A 24,595-nucleotide genomic window follows, 5' to 3' on the forward strand; every position below is an offset into this window, starting at 1 on the left:
AGAGAAATAAGTCAGAGAAAGATAAATACCATATGATTTCACTCATGGAATTTAAGAACAAAACATGAAAACATGAACATATTAAAAGAGAGAGAGAGAGATGGAGATTGAGAGAGGCAAACCAGGAAACAGACTCTTAATTATAGAGAACTAAGGGTTTCTGGAGGGGAGATGGGCGGAGTGGGGTTACATGGGGGATGGATTAAGGAAGGCTCTAGTAGTGATGAACATTGGGTGTTGTAAAATTATTAAACAAAAAATCAAAACGTAAAGAAAAAAAAAGTCACACTGTCCTCTTCCACCGTGGTACATCCCATGCTATTTCTTCTGCTTAAAATATGTTCCTTCTTCCTAGCTCCCCAAATTCTACACCTATTAGCCCTTTAAGTCCAAGCCTTACCTCCTCTGAAGCATATCCATGCACTATATCCCAGTTAAGCTTGGTAACCCTTTGGGTGATGCCACAGTAGCAAGTGGGCATCACTTTACTACTGCCCTTACCACCTCTCATTGGAATGGTTTGCTCTCTTGTCCAGTGCCCCCACTAGACTACCATCCTTGAACACAGGACAGCTAAGGATTCATCTTTGTATCCTCAATGCCTACCACAACACAGTAACCCTATAGTCCAATTACATATTAATGTTCAAAAAGATTAAGACATATCCCAACATCACATGACCTGTATTACCAGAGCAAATGAGATTATGAACCTTGGCCCATTGGCTCCAACAGCCATAACTTCTCAAAATTAGAATCATGTAAAGATATATTATTTTAGTAAACCTTCAGAGATTTTCAAAATTTGAAAAAAATCTACATAGATCTCAAGAAAAGTCTTCATTGTATCTATAGTCAAATGATAACTATTGTCAACCCTCTCATTTACAAACTAGAACTCAACAACAACAAAATATGCATGATATACAGAGTAAGAATTTGGCTGGCAAAGTTTCACAATTATCCTGGTTATGATGCTTATGGAATTTCTAATTATTTTCACAGTAATCATCACCCAGAGTTTACAGGAGTCTTGAAGAACAATAAATCAGGACAATAGCCAAAAATTCTTTTCAAATAAAAATATTTTAGTGGCAGACGTTATGTAATTTTTTCACAGTTCACAGTTTTCATTTTTTAAAGTGCTTCATAATTTTACCATAAATTACCCACATGGCAATTACATAAATAAGGAACTAGATATATTATTTATTTTAAGGGACCCTCCATGCCTAGCCATATGTAAATGATACATCTGAAATTAAAATGCTAATTAATAAAAACATTATCTAAACACAGAAAGTTATGTAATACTTTTCTTCAAGGTTTAAATAATGTCTTAGGAAAATCGTATCACTTCTTTCAGACACCACAGCATTAAACAGATCATAACAATGTTAAATTAAGAAGCTTAAATTTCATATGTATTAAAATAAAAAAGCAAACAAACTTGAGACTAGAATTTGAATCTTCCTGGCTTGGTTTACTGCTAATTTTGCCAATCCACTTGACGTGATCCTCCCCTCTTCAAATGCCAGTCACAGTTTTGAGTTAAACTACACATCATTTATTTTTTGTATTTAGGGAGTAAAAGCAATCTGCTAGATTTTGGTAAGAAGATAGCATAGCATCTTTCCTCCTAGGAATAATCATTAGATAAATGTTTAGCGGTTTCCATGTATAATTTCCTACAGGACATACATATAAATCATATTGATCATTCAATCATTATCTACCTAACAAATTAGCACTCTTGCCCCCCCTAGTGGAGGAATGAATACAAAATTGTGTTTGTTTTACTCAGGAAGGTAAAAATTAAGCCTGAAGTGTATGTATGTATATTTAGAAATATGCTTATAAGGCAGATATACTAACAATGGACCAGTCAACAGTGAAGTCCAACGGGCTTATGAATACTTATATGAAGATCGCCATACTGGAGTGAAAAGGCGATGGTTTGAATTCCAAGTGCAACCTACAGGAGCAACGTAGTCTCAGGCTAGTTTTTTAACACCTGAGGCTCCTCTTCACCATCTCCAAAATGAGGCTGATAATAGTGACTTCATAAATTTGTTATGAGAACTGAAAAGCAATATATGTGAAGTGCCTTGCACAGTGCCTGACACACACACAGCAGACCTTTAATAAAATCCACTTCCTTCCCTTCTTGCAGCATCACCCCTCACATCTCAATGGCTGCCATCCACAGGTCTCTCGGCCTGCCCCTCCCAAGCATTCTCCCTGCGGGCTGTCTTTTCTGAGATACTCTTGCTTGGAGACTTCTAATTTGTGTACAAGATGAGAAGGGCAAGTTGGGAAGGGCTCATGCTCTATATCATTTTAGTCCATGCAGAAGATACTGGTTCTCTTGCTGGTTTCACTCTGATCATTCATATTCTAGCCTTTTCAGCATATCCCCTGACTTATTTTATAGACAAAATGGATTAGCTACACTGTCTTGGTTTCTGACTTTGTTTGCTACATTTTCTCATGGGTATAATTAATTACCAAGCCTGTTTGTTTAGAAATTCCTCTACATTTCAAATTAAATAATAATACTAATAATTGTTTAACAATATACCTATTCTCTTATATATCCACAACTTAGAGCAGTGGTTCTCAAAGGCTGGTCCATGAACCCCTGGAGATCCGGAGACCCATTCTCTTAAAGGTGTTCTGCAAGGTCAAGACTATTCTCATTACAATATGCTGATGTTTTTGTCTTTTCTTTTTTACTGTATTGGTATTTGCACTACCAGTGCAAAAGCAATGGTGAGTGAAATTTCTGGCATCTTAGCATGAATGTAGGCAATGGCACCAAACTCCACTAATAGTCACTATATTCTTTACTACCACATACTTACAGTAATAATAATAATTTTTTAAAGCCAGCTGAACTTAACGGTGTCCTGATAAAGCAGTAAGAGTTGATTTTATTAAATATTTAGCCTTAAGTACAAAATTCTTAATAGTCTGAGACATAAACAGGAAGGGCACAACCATACCACACTTGTATTGCATACCAGAACATTAGAAATATCTCAAGGAAGATCACTTATGCAATTGTTTGAAGTGTGACCTGAACTAGCCACTTTTTTCATGGAACATAACTTTCACTTAAAATAACAACTTACATAAATTACAGTTATTCAAACTTGGATATTTGGCAAACATCTTGAAAGCGAATAAAGTGAGCCTGCCTCTTCAAGGAAAACAATGGACTGGACTTGTTGCCAATGATAAACTTGAGGCTTTCAAGTGAAAATGCGAATTTTAGAATGTTTTTATCTGCCACTGTGAGCTTGCGGCCCCCCAACACTGAAAGACTGTTTCTGAATTGATCTGTGAATATATAAATAAATATCAATATTGTAGTATCTCATAACTAAGTGAACCAGTATGTTCCAAACAAAACTGCAAAATCGTGAACAGCTAAGTGATCCACTGAAAGTGCAACAAGGATTTTAATATAACAGAGTACAAAAATATTTGATATGGTTTCAGATTTCACATTGCAACTAACCTTTTAAAATGCTACCATTTGTTGAGTTATACTTAGGATAAAAGAATATCCTCAATTTTCTGAAAAGGCTATTAAAACACTTCTTTCTTTTCTAACTGCATATCTTTGTAAGAACAAATTTTCATTTATGTCAACCAAAACAGCATTTTAAAATGCAAAAGCAGATATAAAAACCTAGCAATCTTCTATTAGGACAGATACTAAAGAGATTTGAACAAATGAAAAGCAATGCCACTCTTCTCTCCATTTGTTTTCTGTCTTTGAAAATAAAGCTATATTTGTAAAAAGTTATTTATGTTATAGTAGCTTTATTCTTGTCATTTTAAATAAATTAATCAGTCTCTTAACATTTTCTCAGCTTTAATTTCTAATATGGCAAATGCAGATAAACACAATGTACATAAACAAAGTCTCTGAGGTTTTCAATAATTTTTCAAAGTGTAAGAGTTCCAAGATAAAATATTTGAGAACCACTGGCTAGAGAAACCAAGATTCCCCACTCACCCACTACAGAGGGCTACCAGGAGAGATCACTTTTCCCTGTAGTTTGAAGCTAGAAGGTCAAAAACTATGCAACATAAAGCAGATACTTAAAACTCCTAAAATAAATATATGGAAGACCTAGAAATGAGAACTGAGTTGCAGAAAGTGATAGTATGTCATCACATCTGGAAATCTTGGTACAGGAAAAAATGAGATGAGGCTCGACAACATAAATGACAAAGAGGAGAAATAATGGTTTTATAAATAGTCTGATATGTATGCATTCTCAATTCCATTACATGTCTTGTTTTTTGTCAAGGCCAAAATTTTATGCCCCATAGGAGAAAAGACGCCTATAAAAAACAAACTACATACTGACCATTTTTCTTCTGAAAATAAAATGTTATCCTCCGTTATAGCAGAACACCTGCCAAATACAGAAAGCTCCCTCGTGAAATCTCCTTAACACGTAAAGCAATTCATTGTAGGTTTATACAGTGTGTTAAGGAAATATCAACAGTGCTCTTAAACATAAAAGCTACTCATAAGTTTCTTCTTCCATGAAAAGCAGTTTGTTTTCTTACTGTTTTCACCAAAACAGACTAATTAACCTAGTAGTTCATGTTATAAATTCCTTCCAAGTTAAGGCTTTACCAATATTATCTTGTGCCTTCCCCAATATATATTTGAAGAAAGGTATTAAGATTGGATTCCATTCAAGGAGAGTATTGCTTCATTTTGCAGTTCTACCGAACCCCCCAAGGTATCACAGAAAAATCAAAGTTGTGCTACCAAGTGCTCTCCTGAGAATAACTACTGCCTCACATAAAATAGTCAAGACGAGGGGTAAGAGTAATTCTTTATTCATAAATAGTCCACACTGATAGCTGCAGAATGACTTACATGCTTCAGGAAACTGGCTAGTGATTTGTTTCATATTAAAACCTTGATCAATCTGAGGTACCACAGACTTTGTTGTAATATTTGATGATCATGAATATGGGTTAGGAAAAAATTCATCTAAAATTTAGCATAAAGTACAGCGAAACAAAATCTGTCATTTACAACAAAGGTAACTTGGTACTCCATCTCCAAACCTCTAAGAAGAATTAAATGTCACTATTAGCAAATAAATGATAAACTTATGCAGAGCCTCGCTATTCAACATGTATACTCAAAGTAACAGATCCTAGAGATCTTGTTAAAAAAGCAGATTATAGACTTCCACATTCAGGAAGATAGGGTAGACAGACTGCTACTCCACCTAGGAATTCTCTCCATGAAGTACAACTGAATACCCTAGACATTATCTACACAACAAACAAGACTGTAAAGACAGAGACGAAAGAAACTGGCTAGAGACCTCAGGATCCATGGGGAGATGTCAGGCTTTCATTTTGCCTCATATACTCCAGACTTTGAGTAGAAAAGCTGGCAAGTTGTAAAAAATAGGTACAGACAAAAAAACAAAAGCCCCAACAAGACACTGCTTCTTCAGCCAAAGGACCAGGAGAAAGTCAACCTCAGAAGACAGAAAATCTTATATAATGACAGCACTACTCCAGCCAAATACCACAGGAAAAAACTGTGGCCCCACACATACCCACACTAACACAGGCCAAGTAAAGAGCCTGGACTTCCCTTCTTTCAATGCTACGATGAGTCACCACAACATTCCAGCTGATGTGTGAGAAAAAGCCAAGTGAGGAGCTAGGACTTTCACCTCCACTAGTCAGTAACCAGCCCCTCCCCAGGCCCCTGTGTTACCAGTGGGGATCACATGGGAAGCCCAAACTCCCACCTTCTACCCAGAAGAATGAAGCATTCTTCCCTCTACCCACACAACCAAACTATATGCTGACTCAAGCTGTCTATAAACTTACTTCAAATATAACAATATATGCAAGTTGAAAGCAAAAAAAAAAAAAAAAAGCATGATGCTTAGACATGCTTATATCATGTAAGCATCAATCAAAGGAAATTAGGAGTGGCCGTATTAATATCCAATAAAGTAGACCTCAGAACAAAGAAAGTTACCAGACACAGAAAGGGATATTATATAATGATAAAATCATCAATCCATCGAGAAAATGTAGCCATTTTACATATATGCAACAAATAACGGCACTGTGGAATATGTTACGCAAAACTGATTATAATTGAAAGGAGAAATAGACAAATCCACAATTGGAGTTGCCACCTTCAATACACCTCTTGCAAGAACTGACAAAACAGCTACAATAAAATCAGCAAAGATATAATAGAACTCAACAACACCATCAACCAACAGGATTTAATCAATATTTATACAGCATTCCACCCAAGAACAGCAAAATATACATACTTTCAAGAGCCACAGGATATATACAAGATAAATCATATTCTGGTCCAAAAAAAAAAAAAAAAAAAAACTCAGTGAATTTAAAATAATTGAAATCAGACTGTGTGGTGTGTTTTCTGACTACAATGAAATAAAACCATAAATAACAGGAATATCACCCAAACACTTAGAAACCAAACAATTATTATAAATAATCCATGAGTCAGGGTGCCTGAGTGGTTCAGTCGGTTTAGCATCTGCCGTGGGCTCAGGTCATGATCCCAGGATCCTGGGATCAAGCCCCAGCCCCATGTTAGGCTCTCTGCTCAGCGGGGGATCTGCTTCTCCCTCAGCCTCTGCCACTCCCCACCTCCCACACCGGCCTGTACACTCTCTCTGTCCGTCTCTCTCATTTACACTCTCTCTCTAAATCTTTAAATTAAAAAATATATATATCCATGAATCAAGGAGAAAATCTCAAGGGCAATTTAAAAAAATACATTGCACTGGGGGGAATCCCTGGGTGGCTCAGCGGTTAAGCGCCAGCCTTTAGCCCAGGGCATGATCCTGGAGTCCCAGGATCAAGTCCCATATCAGGGTCCCTGCGTGGAGCCTGCTTCTCCCTCTGCCTGTGTCTATGCCTGTCTCTCTCTGTCTCTCTAATGAATAAATAAATAAAATCTGTAAAAAAAAAAAAAATACATTGAACTGAATGAATATGCAACATATCAAAATTTGTGGGACTCAGCCAAAGCAGGACAAAGAGGGAAATTTATAGCATGAAATAAACATATTAGAAAAGAGGAAAAGTCTCAAATCAATAATCTAGGCTCCTACCTAAAGAAATTAGAAAAAAGACAAGTAAAATAAGCCCAAAGCATGTAGACTGAAGGAAAAAATCAAGAGTAGAAATCCATGAAATGAACAGAGAAAAACAAGAGGAAAAATCAATGAAATAACGAGTTCGTTCTTTGAAAACATCAATGAAATTGACAAGTCTCTAGAAAGACTGAAAATGAAAAAAAGAGAAGACACAAATTACTAATATCAGAAATGGAATAAGACCCTACAGACATCAAAAGATAATAAAGGAATACAATGAACTCCATAAACATAAATTTGACAATGTACACAAAATAAACTTTCTAAAAAAACATAAATTACAAGTCATCCAATGTGAAAGACATCATTTAAGTAGTATTATAACTATTAAGGCAATTAAATTCATAACTTTAAAATACACACACACACACACCAGGAATCTATAAGGCCTAGAAAGTTTTACTGAAGAATTCCTCAAAATGGTTAAAGAGGAATTAATACCAATTTCACACAATCTCTTCCAAAAGACAAAAGAGGAACACTTCAGTTCATTTTATGAAGCTAATTACTCTGATACCAAAGCCAGACAAAGTTAAAAAATTAAAAAAAAACCTCCATATCAGTCAGCATCTTTGTGAATATTGATACAAACATTCTTAACAGAATATTAGCAAACAGGATTTAACAATATAGCAATATAAGAAATTATACAACATGAGGGATCCCTGGGTGGCTCAGCGGTTTAGTGCCTGCCTTTGGCCCATGGTGTGATCCCAGGGTCCTGGGATCGAGTCCCACATCAGACTTCCTGCATGGAGCCTGCTTCTCCCTCTGCCTGTGTCTCTGCCTCTCTCTCTGTGTGTCTCTCATGAATAAATAAATAAAACCTTTTAAAAAAATTATACAACATGAACTAAAGAGGTTTATTCCAGGGATGCAAGGCTGGTTCAATATTTGAAAATTTATCAACTACTAAAATCCTCCACATTAACAGGACAAAAAAGAAAAATCACATGATCCTATCAGTTGAGGCAAAAAATTCAACACCTATTTATGATAAAAATGATTAGAAAAATAGGAACAGAAGGGAACTTCCTCAATTTGATAAACAGTATCTTCAAAAAACCTTTAAATCACATTATACTTAATGGTAAAATATACTTAATAGTAAAATTGTAACATATTTAATGGTAATGGCTTTTCCTTTAAGATTAAGAACAAGGTGGGGCCCGGTGGCTGGCACAGCAGTTTAGCGCTGTCTTTAGCCCAGGGCCTCATCCCAGAGACCTGGGATCGAGTCCCATGTTGGGCTCCCTGAACGGAGCCTGCTTCTCCCTCTGCCTCTGTCTCTGCCTCTCTCTCTCTCTCATGAATAAATAAATAAAATCTTTTAAAAAAATTAAAAAAAGATTAAGAACAAGGCAAAGATGTCTGTTCTCAGCACTCTTATTTATTAATACAGTTCAAAAAGAGGACATAAAAGACATGCAAATTGTAAAGGAAGAAATAAAACTGCCCCTAATTCCAGATGATATGGTTGTCTATGTAGAAAAACTCAAGGAATCTATAAAAAAATTCAGAAGTAACATGTAAGTTTAGCAAGGTAACATGATACAAAATACACATGCAAAAATCAATTATATTTTTATAAAAGCAATGAATGTGTAGACACTAAAATTTAAAAAAAAAAAACATACAATACCATTTACAACCACCCACTGAGGAGGAAAAAAAAGATAAAATACTAGTAAGTGTAAATCTAAGAAAATATGTACAGGACGTGTATGCTGAAAACTACACAATACTGATGAAATAAATTTCTAAAAATCTAAATAAATGGAAAGACACACTGTGATCATAGATTGAAGATTCAACATAGTAAAGATGGCAATTTCCTACAAATTTTTATATACTTCAATATAATTCCTAACAAAATCCAAGCAACAGGGCACCTGGCTCAGTCAGTTAAGCATCAGAATCTTGATTTCCGCTCAGGTCATCATCTCATATTGGTGAGATTGAGCCCCAAATTGGGCTCTACACTCAGCAGGGAATCTGCTTGGGATTCTCTCCCTCCACTCGCCCCTTCCTCATGCACTTTCTCTCTCTCTCTCTCCCTAAATTAAATATACAAATCTTCAAAAAAAATGCAAATATACAAATCTTCAAAAAAAAATCCAAACAGCATTTTTTTTATAGAAATAGATGTGATTACTTTAAATTCTATACAGAAAGGCAGGCTTCTGTTCCTATTTTTTTTAATTATGTGTCACAAACTATTTAAGACACAGGATCATCCTTTAAAAGATAATGAAAAAGTATATACTACCTGAAATATTAATTTTTTTATAGAGCCAATAAACAAAATTTTAAAGGGAAGAATGGTATGAGAACCTTCCTCCTCTCTCCCTCTGCAAATAAACCATTAAATACATTGAGTAACATTATACTGTCATTTTTATCATAACAATATAAACAATTTCCATCATCATCCTGAATATTACTTTATAAAGATACATACTTTAAAAGGCTTTCAAAATATTTTTCAACCCAGCATTTGAGAATAAAGCATTAAGAGTTTTGTATACAGTAACACATTCAATGTGATAAGTGTATGAATTTACAACCATACATTATATATATATATATATATATATATATATATATATATATATATATATAAAACAAACTTGGCCAGAAGTTAAGGCTAACTACAAAGTTGTCCAAGAAATTATGCTTGTCAAAACAATTACAAAATTAAAATCACACATAATGTGGGTAGCTGAAACTATTTTGCAAAAAATAATAAAGTGGGAGAAACCTGTCTAAATAGATTAGTATGCAGACTAAAGCTCCAAAAATTTCTAGGACACAAAGTATTTTGAGTTTGTCAAGGATTTCTTAAATAAGACACCAAAAGCATAAATATAAAAGAAAATATCAATAAAACATACAGCAAGATGAAAAACTTCTGCTCTTTTGAAAAAACTAAGTAAATGAAAAGGCTATCTACAGACAGAAGAAAATGCAATATTTGTATCCAGAATATAAAATATTTCTTAAATTCAAAAAGACCTCTTTTTTTAAAACTGGCATTAAGATTTGCAGTCAAATCATATTAGAAGATATATAATGACAAGTACACTTATGGATTAAATCCTCAGCATCATCACAGTCATTACAGCAATAAAAATAATCAAAAGCTTAATGAGGGGCAGCCCCGGTGGCTTAGCGGCTTAGCACCGCCTTCTGCCCAGGGCATGATCCTGGAGACCTGGGATCGAGTCCCACGTTGGGCTCCCTGCATGGAGCCTGCTTCTCCCTCTGCCTGTTTCTCTCTCTTCTCTCTGTCTCTCTCACTCTGTGTGTGTGTGTGTATGTGTAATAAATAAATTAAAAATCTTTAAAAAAAAACTTAATGAGATATCCCTATACACTCACAAGAATAGCTAAAATTTAAAAGATTGACATTACCTAATGTTGGCAAGGATGTAGAGGAACTGGAACTCTCTTACTTTGCTATGAGCAAAGAAAAGTGGTGAAGCCAGTTCATAAAATGGTTTGGCGGTTTTTTATGATGTTAGATATACACTTATTAGATGATCCAACAATTTTATTCCTAAATATTTACTTAACTGAAAAGAAAACCTGTCTATACAAAGACTTCTACCCTAACGTCCACAGCAGCCTTATTTGTAATAGCCAAAAAATTCAAAGAATCCAAATGTCTTTTAAGTGGTGAATGGATAAACAAATTTTGATGTATCTATACAGTGGAATAGTATTCTGCAGTAAAAATACACAAATTATGGATTCAGGAATAGCCTGGCTGAATCTCAAGATGATAATTGAAAGAACCCAAACTCACACGCACAAAATATCTAGTATGATTTCATTTGTATAAAATTCTAGAAGAGGCAAAATTATAGCAAAAAAAAAAAAAAACAGGTCAGTGGTTGCTGGAGGTGGAAGAAGAGTACTGACGGTTAACATGAGGAAACATTTTCTCTATCATGACTGTGGTGATGGCTCCATGATTACATAACACTGTCAGCATTTAGTTTTAGTTTCATTTCTGTTTGTGGTAAGCCTCTCCCTCTCTCATTTCTCTTCTTCTCAGAAGAATAACAGTCCCTTAACAATGAATTCCAGGAAGCACACCCTTCATGTGTCTCCAAGGTAGACATAGAACACATTTGCTTAACCCTGATGTCAGGCACAGAACAAATTTGTTGCTAACAGTGGTTTTCAGAGAGGTTTACAATACCTAAAGCATCCACCTCACTGAACGAGAATATAATGATTTGCACAAAAGGGGAGGGGACAGGGATACCCAAATCCCATTAATACAGCATTTATCTGCCACATTCCTATTCTAAAATAACCTAGGCTCCTTCTCCCCTTCCACATCCAGTCTAAACCAATCCTATTCTCCTCCCTTAAACACACTGGAATTACAGTAATGTGTAAGAAAGAAAAGCAAAAGAATAAATATTTTTTTTAAGAATAAATCTTTAGAAACCTAACACTAAATCACTAAATTATAATGCATGTTATTATATACAAGGGTACTAGCCTTGTTTTCCCTTCTGTGTGAAATTCTTGCAGTGATGTCCTAAAAGCTATTGACATCCTTTCTAAAGAATGTACGCATATTAAAAATTATACATACATGTAATTTTTTCAATATCATTCATTAAACAAACAACTACCTTTACCTTTTCAAAACTCAAAAGACAGACCCTCTGTCCTACCAGAATACTGCCTGAGTAGGACAGGCTTAAAGCAGAAGAACAAAAGACAGATGAGTGTGTCTGAATCTCATTAAGGCACAGATGGAGTTACATTTGAGTCACTGCATCTGCTCTACATTCCTACACCAGACCAGAGATGAGTCCAGGAAAATTCAATTCCCTTGAATTTCTATACTTACCTTAGCAGAAATGAGGTGGATCTCCAAGGCTCCTCACACAAATCTGTAAGGCCCACAAATTGTATTAGGAAAAGCTAGGACTTGCTGCTGATGGTGAAGATATCACCATTCCTATAATGCACAAAGCGTGCAAAAAGTGGTGGCGAGGGTTATTGCTATTATTCTGATTACAGCTCTGCTTGAAGGTGGGCACCTAAAAGATGCTCAAGCAACAAAAGAGAGCCAAATGGCTGCTAGAGAATCAATTTCTAAAAGTAGAAGGCCTCTCAAATTCTCTTCAGCTTGAAAAATGCTAGATTATAAATGTCATTTCCTTCCAATTCTTTCTCCTTCTTTTATCTATTTCCCACATAACAAAAATTTTTTTAAAAAACTGAGTATCTGCATGGGATTGGAATGCTCAAAGACTTCCTGAAAGTACTTTGTAAAATGTTAAGTTAGATGAAATGGGTTAAAAAGAGAAATGTACATGTTATACTTCTGATTATTTCTGCAGCCACCAGGTTTTCATTAAGCCTCAGGCATGCGGGTTTGTGATTATTTTCATGACAACAAACACTAAAACCGGGGAACAAGATCTGTAGTTTAAAGAAATGCAGTCTTCTAGAATTTCTCCACATCATCCAATACACTGCTGTTGCAGATTTTGTTTCCAAATCTGTTATTCTATTCCTTGAACCTCTACAGATATGTTGATTACAGTAATTCTTTCACAAAGGGCTTACACTAAAAATTTTCTGTAGTTTAGAGTCCCTTATCAAGTAGTGATTTCAGATCTGATATAAATCTTAAAAACTTGAGATCAGGGATTATAGATAATAAATCAATTTTATGTGTATTCTATTATGAAATATTAGTACCTTTTTGCCTGAATCACCTTCAAACATAATTATTTGTGTTCTGGTTTAACAGGTTATTGATTTTGTTAAAGATCATTGGGGAAATATGTTCACAATAAAATCATTCAAGGAATATCTTTCTGCTAATTCTCTTCCTTACTTTCCCTTTTTTAAGTTACTCTAATATTTAACCTCTAATTTTTCTTTTCTTTTCTCTCTGGAGATATATTTGCTAATTCTGACCAAATTTACACTTTTTAATATTTTCTAAAATTCTAACAGAAGCAACAACTATATATCTACCTTCATGAAAGCACTGTATATGTAAGAGATTTACACGCTATCTAATTTAAGCCAGATGAAAAACACCCTAGAGTAAATATTATTTCTACTTTATAACTGAGGAAACTATGACCTACAGAAATCAATTAAATTTTCCCAATGTAACAAAGTTTCTAGATGGCAAAGCCAGGCTTTACCCAGTTCTAATTTACCTCAAAACCTAATACTTACCTTCATCATCATGGTAGGTATTGAAACCAACCAAGTTAAACTACCACATTTTGATATTCATACACTCTACTTATATATCTGCTTAGTCCAGTACAGAGATGCCTATCTAGCTACCATTTGTAAATAATATGTTTTGAATTCACATGTTCTATGTCTATTTCATAAAGACAACTAACAATCTAGCTCTCCAACAAGTCTCTGCAGCATGAACCTCTTCTAATACTAATCTGTAGCCTCTTCTAGTACTAATAAACACAGGGCTTTGGGCATGTATTTTTTTAGAGAGCATCAAGAGGACCAAAGTGAAGAAAAACTAAATTTTCAAATAGGCAGATATCTGATACCAAAAGGCTGAATCAAAAGTAGGAGGGAAAAAAGTCTCTTTTCTGAAATACCAGATGGAAGAAAGAGTTTAAGAACAAAGAGTGTCAAGTTCATAATTTGAGGGAAGAATCTAGGCATCTGATGGTCGATGTGCTGCTTAGAATTGCTGGTGTGCCAGCTTGGATGGAATGCTTTGCCCCTACTCTGATGCTTTTCACGTCTCATGTGCTCTATCACATCCTTATTCCCCTTCAGCATCATTAGCTTAAAAAGGTGGGAGGGAGGAACAGAGCCTTGTAAATAATAAATGCTCAATAAGTTACCGATTGTCCGTTGGCTAGATTTAATGAAAACTATACTCATCCTTATCTGGATCTAAGAGCTTATTTTAGGGAAGATCACATCTACACTCACCACTTTTATTTTATAGATGAGAATTAAAAAAAAAAATGATACTGAGGGGTTGAAATTTTCCCAAAGTCACAAAAGAGGAAGCAAAGTACCTACTCTAAGCCAGATAGAGGTTGGTCTAGAGGCTTGAAGTTCTTTATAAAAGGTATGTCAACTCTAAGATTATCTTTTTCACACAAAAAATGATTCATTGTAAATATGTACATTAACAGATTTATATTGGCTCAATGTTCAGAAAAGCAAACAGCAGACAGTAAAGGAAGGGAAAAAGCTAACATGGATTTTCTTCTTCCTTAAGAAGGAAAAAAAGATAGTGGTGCAAAAATAGGTCGCTATGCTAGTGGTTAAGATCTATAAAGAACTTATCAAACTCAACACCAAAAAAACAAATAATCCAGCCAAGAAATGGGCAGAAGACATGAGCAGACATATCTCCAAAGAAGACCTACAAATGGCTAACAGACACATGAAAAAATGCTCAACACCACTTGTCATCAGGGAAATACAAATCAAAACCACAATGAGATACCACCTCACACCAGTCAGAATGGCTAAAACTAACAAGACAAGAAACAACAAATGTTGGCGAGGATGTGGAGAAAGCTAAACCCTCTTGCACTGTTGGTGGGAATGCAAGCTAATACAGCCACTCTGGAAAATAGCGTGGAGGTTCCATAAGAAGTTAAGAATAGAGCTACCCTATGACCGAACAATCACTACTAGGGATTTACCCCAAAGATACAAATGTACTGATCCAAAGAGACACCTGCACCCCAATGTTTATAGCAGAAATGTTCACAACAGCCAAACTATGGAAGGACCTGAGATGTCCATCGACAGATGAATGGATAAAGATGATGTGGTCTTGATACACAGTGGAATACTACTCAGCCATCAGAAAAGAAGAATATCTACCATTTACATCGACATGGATGGAACTGGAGGGTATTATGCTGAGCAAAATAAGTCAATCAGATAAAGACAATTATCATATGGTTTCACTCATATGCGGAATATAAGAAACAGTGCAGAGGATCATAGGGGAAGGAAGGGAAAACTGAATGGGAAGAAATCAGAGAGGGAGACAAACCATGAGAGACTCCTAACTCTGGGAAACAAACTAAGGGTTGCTGAAGGGGAGGAGGGTAAGGGGATGGTAATTGAGTGATGGGCATTAAGGAGAGCACATGATGTGATGCACACTGGATGTTATACACAACTGGTAAGTTACTGAACACCACATCTAAAACTGATGATGTACTATATGTTGGCTAATTGAATTTAAATTAAAAAAAATAGGTCCTTACATTGGCAGCAAGTAATCTCACTCCATCACAAGAATCAATGGCCTTCTTAAGAAGTGGCTTAGAGCCAAAAACAAATCACTAGATGAGAGTGAAGTGGAGAGTCACAGGAGCAACCAGCAAAGCGAAAATTTAATAGCTATGACTAAGGGATACAGATGTTCATTTCTGTCCCTCTTCCCCAGGTAACCATCTCCAGAGTTCCAGATTCACTAGGAGTGTACTGTCTTACACCAGGCAGTGAATCTTATTAATAATCCCTTTCCCTACATATTCAGTTTTTTTCACTTTCTCCCTTTACATATACAACAAAAATACCACTATGAAGTCAACTTCTATTTAATAAAGAGCTCTATTCTGCTAAAAAAGTTTAATAATCTAAATAAGCACTATCATCAATAAGAATTCTGATGAGTTTATAAATTTTGATTTGTAAAAACTCTGACCATTCGCTTATCTATTTTCTTGGCCACATTCCAAATGGAGAAAAAATATAAATAACTGTAAATAAATAAATCTCTTGCATTTTGTGTATGAGTCCATAATTTCTATACTCATTATTAGAGCCAGAAAAGTTATACAGTTCATTACTCAAAGCTACATTTACATTATTAGTAAGCTTACACTTTATATGTTGCTATTTATGTGCCTGGAAAGAATGCAGGTGACATTCACTACCTTTTATTACAAATAGGGAAGTAAAAGAGAAGGGAAATTATTTGTCAAACAGCTTTAAAACCTTGTTTTGTAGAAATACAAAGTCAAGGCTACAATGTGCGAGTCAATGACATTCCAAAGAAATAAATAAAGAAATATTCAATCACACCTACTCATTTCAGTATAATTTCTTAATCACCTGCAGGAAAAACTAAAAAAAAAAAAAGAAAAAGAAAAAGAAAAACACCTTTCCCACAACAACCTATATCCATTAGGTGTGTTGCCAACTCAGACTTTGGGAACATTACAATTTGGGGGAAAGGGCTTTTCTCTGGAATGTATATTTCAGCACAGTAAAAAGAAAAAAAGTAGAAGCATAAATCAGATCTACTAAACAGGGAGGATTTTAGAGACAGATTAGCACATTATTTCCTAGCTTAATATAGCACTATTTCTGTTCTAGCTCTTCCTATGCAAGCAATCTTGTTCACCTACAAACATATTATGCACCTACTGCATGCCAATCATCATCTCAATGCTGGGAATAGAAGATGACTATAATGGGGAAGGTTTTATTTTTTTCATTTCTTCCATTTAATCTTTTGAAATGAGTAATGATTTTGTAAAAAGAATTCATTAGGCTTTCCCCTAAAGTCCAGTTGTACCTCCTACAAACCTGGATGAGAAAGGAGCACACTTAATCTTACAGAGAAAATTTTCAACATACATGCTTGGCAAGATGAACTGATAAAATCTGGAATGATTAAGAGGTCATCAAAGCAGTAGCTTTTTTGTAGTTTTCTAGCCATGTCCTTGAATGTCATAAACCAGGCATTCTTACTTCGGACTTTATCTTGCTGAAAGCAGCATTGTTCGCACAAGTGTTCATTCTGGAAATGTTCTACCAGTGTAAAATAACTCCATCTTGTGGATTATCATGACCATGGCATTCAGATCTCACCTTTCTTCAAGTTCATAAAGACAGTACGAGCATCAGACTGATCCCTTCCAACCTTCTCAGTCTGGAGAATGTTTCTCCCATTGGATATCCATCCTCGCAAGCATCCCTCTGTGTAGGGACACAAAAGGGCCTGCCCCTCCCAGCATTGGCATTGCTACCACCATGATCAGACTCCGCTGTTCCAGCCCAAGACCAACGCTGCTTAATGTCAGAGGTAGTTGGTTTTCTTTTGGGCGGTACACCAGCCCTAATCACTTTCAATTCCATTGGCATTTCTAAGAAGGAAGATATTAAACCTAGTGAGGAAGGTTCTTTAAAGCTGAAATGTGGACAAGTGGGAGCCCTTGGACCTCCCCCCCTCATTTGGGCCTCTGTCCTCCTGCAAACTTTTCTCCCACTTGGTTTCTGAAGATGGTAATTATTATTCCATACACTTCAACTTAAACACACCTGAGATATAACCTGGTCTAACAATAAACACTCAACCACACATTAGTGAAAATCATCCATTTTTATCCCATATTTTGAGAGCTCAAAACTTAAAGGGACTTTCCCCCTTTATACACTTTGTACTGGAACAATCTCGGATAGCCAGTAATTTCTTTCTGGTGTCATCCCAGCTTTTTACCTTTGGTGGCTGTCAGAGCCTTGAATTCAAAATACACTCTGCTTGTCTAAATGGAAGTTATTAGAGGTTAAATGCATGAACCAAATAACTGAAGCTTTCTTCCCAGTATAATTCACACATTTAAAATGGAAGGAAGAAAAAGTTGTTGGAAACATTTTATCCTAAGGACCAATGGAAATGTATTTTATCCTATCACTTAACACCATAGAAACCAATACTCTGGAAATAAGTATATTAATAGTATCAAACAATCCAGAAATCTTGAGTCATGACTAAAAATGTAGAATACACAAGTTCTCAGCATGTAGTAGAATTAGCACCTTACTTTCTAGTTTCACGGTCACTACTTCTGTTCCACTGAATGTACCTCTAAACATACTCTTTTTTTATTATTAAATATTTTTATTTATTTATTTACGAGAGACACACAGAGAGAGGCAGAGACATAGGCAGAGGGAGAAGCAGGATTCCCTGCAGGGAGCCCAATGTGGGACTCAATCCCAGGACCCCGGGATCACAACCCGAGCCAAAGGCAGACGCTCAACCACTGAGCCACCTTAGGTGCCCCTATAAACATGCTCTTTTGTAGAACTTACAAAACACTTTACTATCTATTTCTTATAGTTTTATGGAAATTATATAACTGAAGATACAATAAAAATAATCTTTTACTTACTCTGAATTATTGAATATTAAATATTAAAATATTTTATCAGAAGATAGCTCACAAAATTATTAGCCCAGAAGAATACCATAAAATATCAGCTCAACTTTTTAAAGCAAAGTGTATTTTTACAATCTTAAATATATCACATCATCAGATTTACAAATATTCAAGGATTCTGGGACTACAGCATGAAGATATAAACTGTAACCAAGTGTCTTCCAACAAAATCTCATCTCTTCTTGTTCTAGGTTAATGAGCATCATTAGAAAAATCATGCCCGTTTACATTAAAACTGGCCAGCTAATATTAACATTAGCCAGAAGTTTGTCTAAATAATTGGAACAACAAAAAAATGAAAACACGCATTGCTGAATTCAGCCACTAAAGACAAACCATTGTTTGTGCTTAGAGGATCTTTCCTTGGCTCATCAAAAGATAAGAAAAAAGTCTACTAGGATTGCTTTTCCTCTGCTTTCAAAAGCTGTGGTAATTCGAAAAATACAGATTTCAGCTATGTGGCCCTTCTCTGTCTAGCCCCTCTATTTGTGCAAGTGGATGCTTCTGCAGATGATTATAACTATGTATGTCCAGGCATAACTAAAAAGATAGGATTTAATCAGTTTTCCCCCCACATTACCTGTAGTAAAACACATCTTCTGTCTTCTCAACCGGCTACTATCTGCTGAGGCTGGCAATATTTATAATTTTGCTCAAAAGTAGGCAATCTGTTTCTGATTGTTGCGTGTGTTCCATCCTGGTTTAACTGCTCCCTATCACTTTTTACGCAACCCTCAGTATCTTTGGCAACTGAAACTGGGCTTCCTGGCGTCCTTCCTATTGTATCACCAATAGTGTTAGTTTCATTCATGGTTAATTTTTTTTTAAGTGACATTACAATTCAAACCATGTGAAGTTGAGAGAAATAGATGTGACAAAAAGGGTTTTACTAGAAAATCCTGGGGAAAAAAGCACTCTTTTCAGGAGAAAAAAATACATGCATGAAAAGACAACTTTCAAGGGAATATGAGATATAACCACAGCCTTGGTGCACCTACTATACTGTATTTATCAGAGAATACTGGTTTATTCCAAAGAAAAATAAGGAAAAAACAAAACATTCTAACTCACCCTAGAATACTCTCATATAAAAAATGTGCTATTAATATATAAGATGCATCTAAAACTAAAATGTTAGTCAAGAATGTAGAATACACTTATAAGCTTTCTCATTAACTTCCATATAAAGTTACCTAATATTTTCAGTGATAACAGAATCCTTAGTCACTTCAGTAGAAGTGTCAAGAGTAAATAGTCTGAATGGACAATATTACAATAACTGAATTCCAAAACTTTGAACTAATTATACATAATTCTTCATTTTTTGACACTATTCATAAGCTAATATGAAATCACCTAGAACGGGATTTTTCAGAGTGTGGTCCAGAGACTACTTGCGTCATAATCATCTGGGATATTTGATAAAACTAAAATCTTGAGCCCCTATTGACCTACCAAATCAAAATCTCTGGAAGACAACCCACACATCTGCATTTTTAGCAGTCACCCCAGGTGACACTCATGCCAAATGAAGTTTGAGAAACACTGATCTGGAACTTGAAAGATCTATAAATGACTTCAGAAGACTTTTTTAAACTATTTTGTCTCTAGTGTGTGAACCACAATGAGGCATTTCTTCCCATTACTAAAGTATAACGAGAATGTATCTAAAACCATCTATTCACAAATGTGTCATGCTTTAGATTTTTATTGACAGCACTTGTACATGTTTTTTTTTTTTGTACATGTTTTTAATTACAGAAAATCACGTCCTGAGTCAGAAATCAAATAGTACACCAAAAGGAGAAGTTTATTTCAGCAGGCAAATCTCCTACTGGTGGATAAGACTATTCACATGAGTCTGTGCAACTTCTACTCAAACAAAATGATGTGCCTAAGAAAACAAACTGCCTTCATTAATAACCAAAAAGTGATTTTCCGTATTAGGCTGACCTCAACACTTCTTATAAATTATATCCCAAAATAATGTGTCTTTGGGAACCACTTGTATTTCTTTAAATTTTCTCTTTGAGAAAAGAAAAGCAGCCTGTAGAATATCACTCAATATGTCAATTAAGGGAAATGAGGGGAAAAGTGGCAGAGATCATCCAAAGGACTGTATAGAATATGTATGTGTGAGTGTATATATCTGCATATGCATGTATATATAAATTCAGACTTCATTTCAGAGACTATGCAAGCCCATATTTTCACTTCTTTGAAAGAACTACAAAGTGCCATCACTGCCTATGGCAACCTTCTTGTGTTTGCCTGTCTATCTATCATCTCTGTTCCCTTCCTGTGGTAACCATACCTCATGCCTCTATGGAGAGCAACTCCTCCACAGTCTACATGGCTCTAGAAGACCACTTAGTCACCACTCAGTCTTTCAAAGGGGAACCCAACTCAAGATGACTGAATTGGAATTTCACTTCTAAGAATCTGAATCTAGAGAAAGGCCATACACAACAGTGACAGTTAAAACCCAACTATCCCAATTTCCCAAGAAATAGATTTTGACTGAGAGCCCTTGAGTTGTCCTAGTTCCTGCCCTCTTGAAGCTTGGCTGCTTAGGCTTTTCTTCAATTTTTGTGAGTCACCTAATATACCACTAGTACATTTCATTGTTCTTCATGTTAACTAATTAATATTGATTATAATACAATTATATATAATTGATTATAATTATATTATTATAAAAATATATTATAATATATATAAGTAACATATAATAATTTTCTCTTGCCACCAACCAAAACCACTACCAGTAAGACTGAAATATGCTGAGAATACACCTTTTTATGTTCCATTATTTGTAGGGCACTATTTCTCAATGAGTAGTTAAACCACTATAAAATCCCAGCACTTGCTCTTTATATAAAACCCTTTTAGGGTGATAGAAAATCAAAACCCACTCTTGCATTTATTCTACTAGGCCAACATGAAACTCTACAAGCACTTTGTCCATTTTCTACCTAAGGACTTGACATCTCTTGTTATTAGTGCCCAATACAAATTTAAATGCTTTTGTCTCTTCAGACCTGCATGTCAAATACTTTACTGCCCATCTCCGGTAATATAAATAAATTCATTTATGCCCATGTACTTATGCTGATTTTTTAGTCATATATGCCCTTTCACATCAGGTATGTGATTTTTAGCTTAGAGTACACACAAATAACACAACATGGAAATGCACGAAATCATTCACCATGCCTAATAATACACAGTTACATGCCCAATTCAAAAAGTACATCTATGCACTGCAATATGCACATTATAAAATACACATAAATATAAAGGTCTCTCTATATAAATATACTTCCATTTATCCTCTAAATCTCCTCTGTACTACTACTACTACTAAGAACTTCTGGTGTTAGCTTCTATTTTGTATCTCAGCAATGACTCATTCATGCTAATGGTTTTGAAGAAGCCTCTAAGTAGGCCGAGGCGGAGAGTTAAAATAGATAAGCAGTTAAAATCTCCCACCAGTAACTCTTGGACTGAAAAACTGAGTTATTTTCACTTTACTTTTCTAAGATATCTTTCAAGGCAACTATAGAAAACGGGTATGGCCATATTTAACATGAGGAAGATGAGTCAAAGAAAATTTGAATGATTTCCTAATATCTGAGAAAAAAGAAGAGTTGGGAGAAATATTTTATTTACATTTTTAAGACAGAAGCTCTGAAATATCATCTAGCCAATTCAGGTGTGAATAAGCCATAATTTCATTGATACCAATACTTGAGTCATAACCACTTCATAAGTGGATTCTATAAGAATATCTTCCTAGGAAAACTATTTTGGCATTTGAATTAACAAGAGCACCTGAAACAAAAAGTATTGTGTGATTTAATGTTTTTCACTGATTTAAACTTGACCCTAAATGTAAATCCTTTAGTTTCCATAAACATTCTTTTTTTTTTTTTTTTCCATAAACATTCTAACCTCTGAGTTTTGTGTTCTTTGCTCAGCCACTTCTTTCTGTCTCTCCCTCTGGTTCCTACTCTTCCTTCTCCCTAAACATAGGTGTTCTCTGTGTATGCAGGGCCAGAGGGTACTCAGAGAATTACTGTACCTTCTGCCTAGTTTTGTGAACCTAAAATTGCTAATGAAAAATAAATAATGTCTTCTTAAAATATAGCCTCTACGCTTCAGCTCTCCTATCTGGTCATCCTCTATTCTATCCACTGTTCCGGCTTCAGTGACTTCCTTTATGCCCCAGTCTTCCAAACACCTCCGACCCCCACATGGCCATGCCTTCCCTCCAGAGTTTCCCCCAAACCCTATCTGTCTGCTAAACATCTCCATCTGCACATCCTATTGACAGTTCACAAGTATGTCTTAGGGGGAATCTATCTAGCATTTTATTCTCCTGTTCTTGTTTTCCATATTCTCCAGTCATGCCTTCTCCAAACTCTCAGCTCATCTGTGATCAACCTATCCATACCCTCCTCCTCCCTTTCCATCCAAATTAGTTGCCAAATGGTAGGAATTCTACTCCATAATGTCATGCAATCTTTCCCCTTTACTATGCCCAGGGCTACTTCTCTACTTCCCAATCATACTACCTATTATTATACTGTACTGTATTGTTACATTGTGGCTATTGCATGAGCCATCAAACTGCTCCCCACCACTTTCCCTTCACTTCCGATTCACTCCCCACCGTGTAACCTATTTAACTGCTTCTTGAATATAATTCCCATCAGGACACCCTTCTTTATTGCCACTCTGATGCTCCTTGTATATGCTATGATAAGGCCAACTAAAGTTTGTACTATCCTCCTTTCCCCATACTTGCCATGTCCATGTCTTCACTTCCATATTTTCCTCTGTTCAGACTGGCATTCCCTCTCTTTCTTATCTCTCTATGCTTCAGTATTAAATATTCTTTAAGACACTCCCCCTGACCTTTTCCTTGACCCCTACAATGGGACATGGGAGTAATCATTTCTTATCCCTCTGTCTTCTGAATGCCTACCTGCCTCTTTCCCCTTCACCCCTCGCTTTGTTTCCCAATAACTCCCTTTCATTTTTAGTAATTTGACAGTTATTTCGATAACTCCCATGTCTCTAGGCCTTACCCATCCATGGGCATGGATGGGTCTCATTAACAGTAATAACTTAGATGTCGCCAACTCCTGGACCTGCTGACATGGGATTTCTAGGTCCATACAACTCACAAGTATTATTCAGAGACTCCAAAATGTGTTTCCTATACACTGGTGAACAAGGCTTCTCTCACTGCAGTTTTTATTTAGATGTCCTCCTATATTTCATGGAGCTCAGACATAAATCCATCGAGGGCCAGGGCAATAAAAAAAATGAAGAACAAACATTATTATCCTAAGCTCAGAACTGTTCTGTCCCTAAATGCCCAAGATCAAGTCAAGTTCAGAATAGCTTGATTCTTCTTTTACGAGGTAAGTTTTCTCTCAGGAGGAGGCTTATCAGATTTTCATGCAGTAGGCTTCCCCTGGGCTTATCCAACCAGTCAGTCTACCAGATTCTGCTCAGATTGTCTACACTTTTGCTCAGATTCAAACTGTAGTCACTATTCCTTGCTCTACTATAAATCCCCAAAAATCCATATTTAAGCAATCTATACCCTCCCCAAAACATTTTACCTAGTTTCTTACACACAGTCATCTCTCAATGGTAAAATAAAATAAACAAATAATTCAAATTAAGATTATTTAACATTTAAAAATTAATCCAAATATTTATAACCTTTATGTCAAATAAGCCATACCCATAACTATGTGAGCCTAATTGTACATAGAGATCAACCTTTCTATTTTTTTTAATATTCATACTACCTTAAAATAGCAAGTATCTTTTGAAATCAGTTTAAAATGGTGGGAATGAGAACCTGGTACCTAGTTTACAGGGTTGTTATTAAATGTATTACATGGGCAGCCCGGGTGGCTCAGCGGTTTAGCGACGCCTTCAGCCCAGGGCGTGATCCTGGAGACTCTGGATCAAGTCCCACGTCGGGCTCCCTGCGTCGAGCCTGCTTCTCCCTCTGCCTGTGTCTGCCTCTCTCTCTCTCTCTCTCTCTCTCTCTCTCTCTCTCTCTCTGTGTGTGTGTGTGTGTCTTCCATGAATAAATAAATAAAATCTTTTAAAAAATAAAATAAACGT

General features: G+C 35.7%; 1 protein-coding gene across 4 annotated transcripts in view; it reads right to left on the minus strand.

Annotated features, from left to right (window-relative positions):
* Nucleotides 1–24,595, minus strand: part of ADAMTS3 (ADAM metallopeptidase with thrombospondin type 1 motif 3) — a 261,134-nt gene that overhangs the window by 192,829 nt on the left and 43,710 nt on the right. Inside the window, exon 2 of one of the 4 annotated variants that reach the window (XM_035719966.2) lies at nucleotides 12,082–12,124. The exons of the other annotated variants lie outside the window; for them this stretch is intronic. The gene's annotated coding sequence lies outside the window, so the exon portion shown is untranslated. The remainder of the gene's footprint in view (nucleotides 1–12,081; nucleotides 12,125–24,595) is intronic. 4 annotated transcript variants of the gene reach the window in all.

This window comes from Canis lupus, chromosome 13 (assembly GCF_003254725.2).
Source record: "Canis lupus dingo isolate Sandy chromosome 13, ASM325472v2, whole genome shotgun sequence".
Classification (NCBI taxonomy): domain Eukaryota; kingdom Metazoa; phylum Chordata; class Mammalia; order Carnivora; family Canidae; genus Canis; species Canis lupus.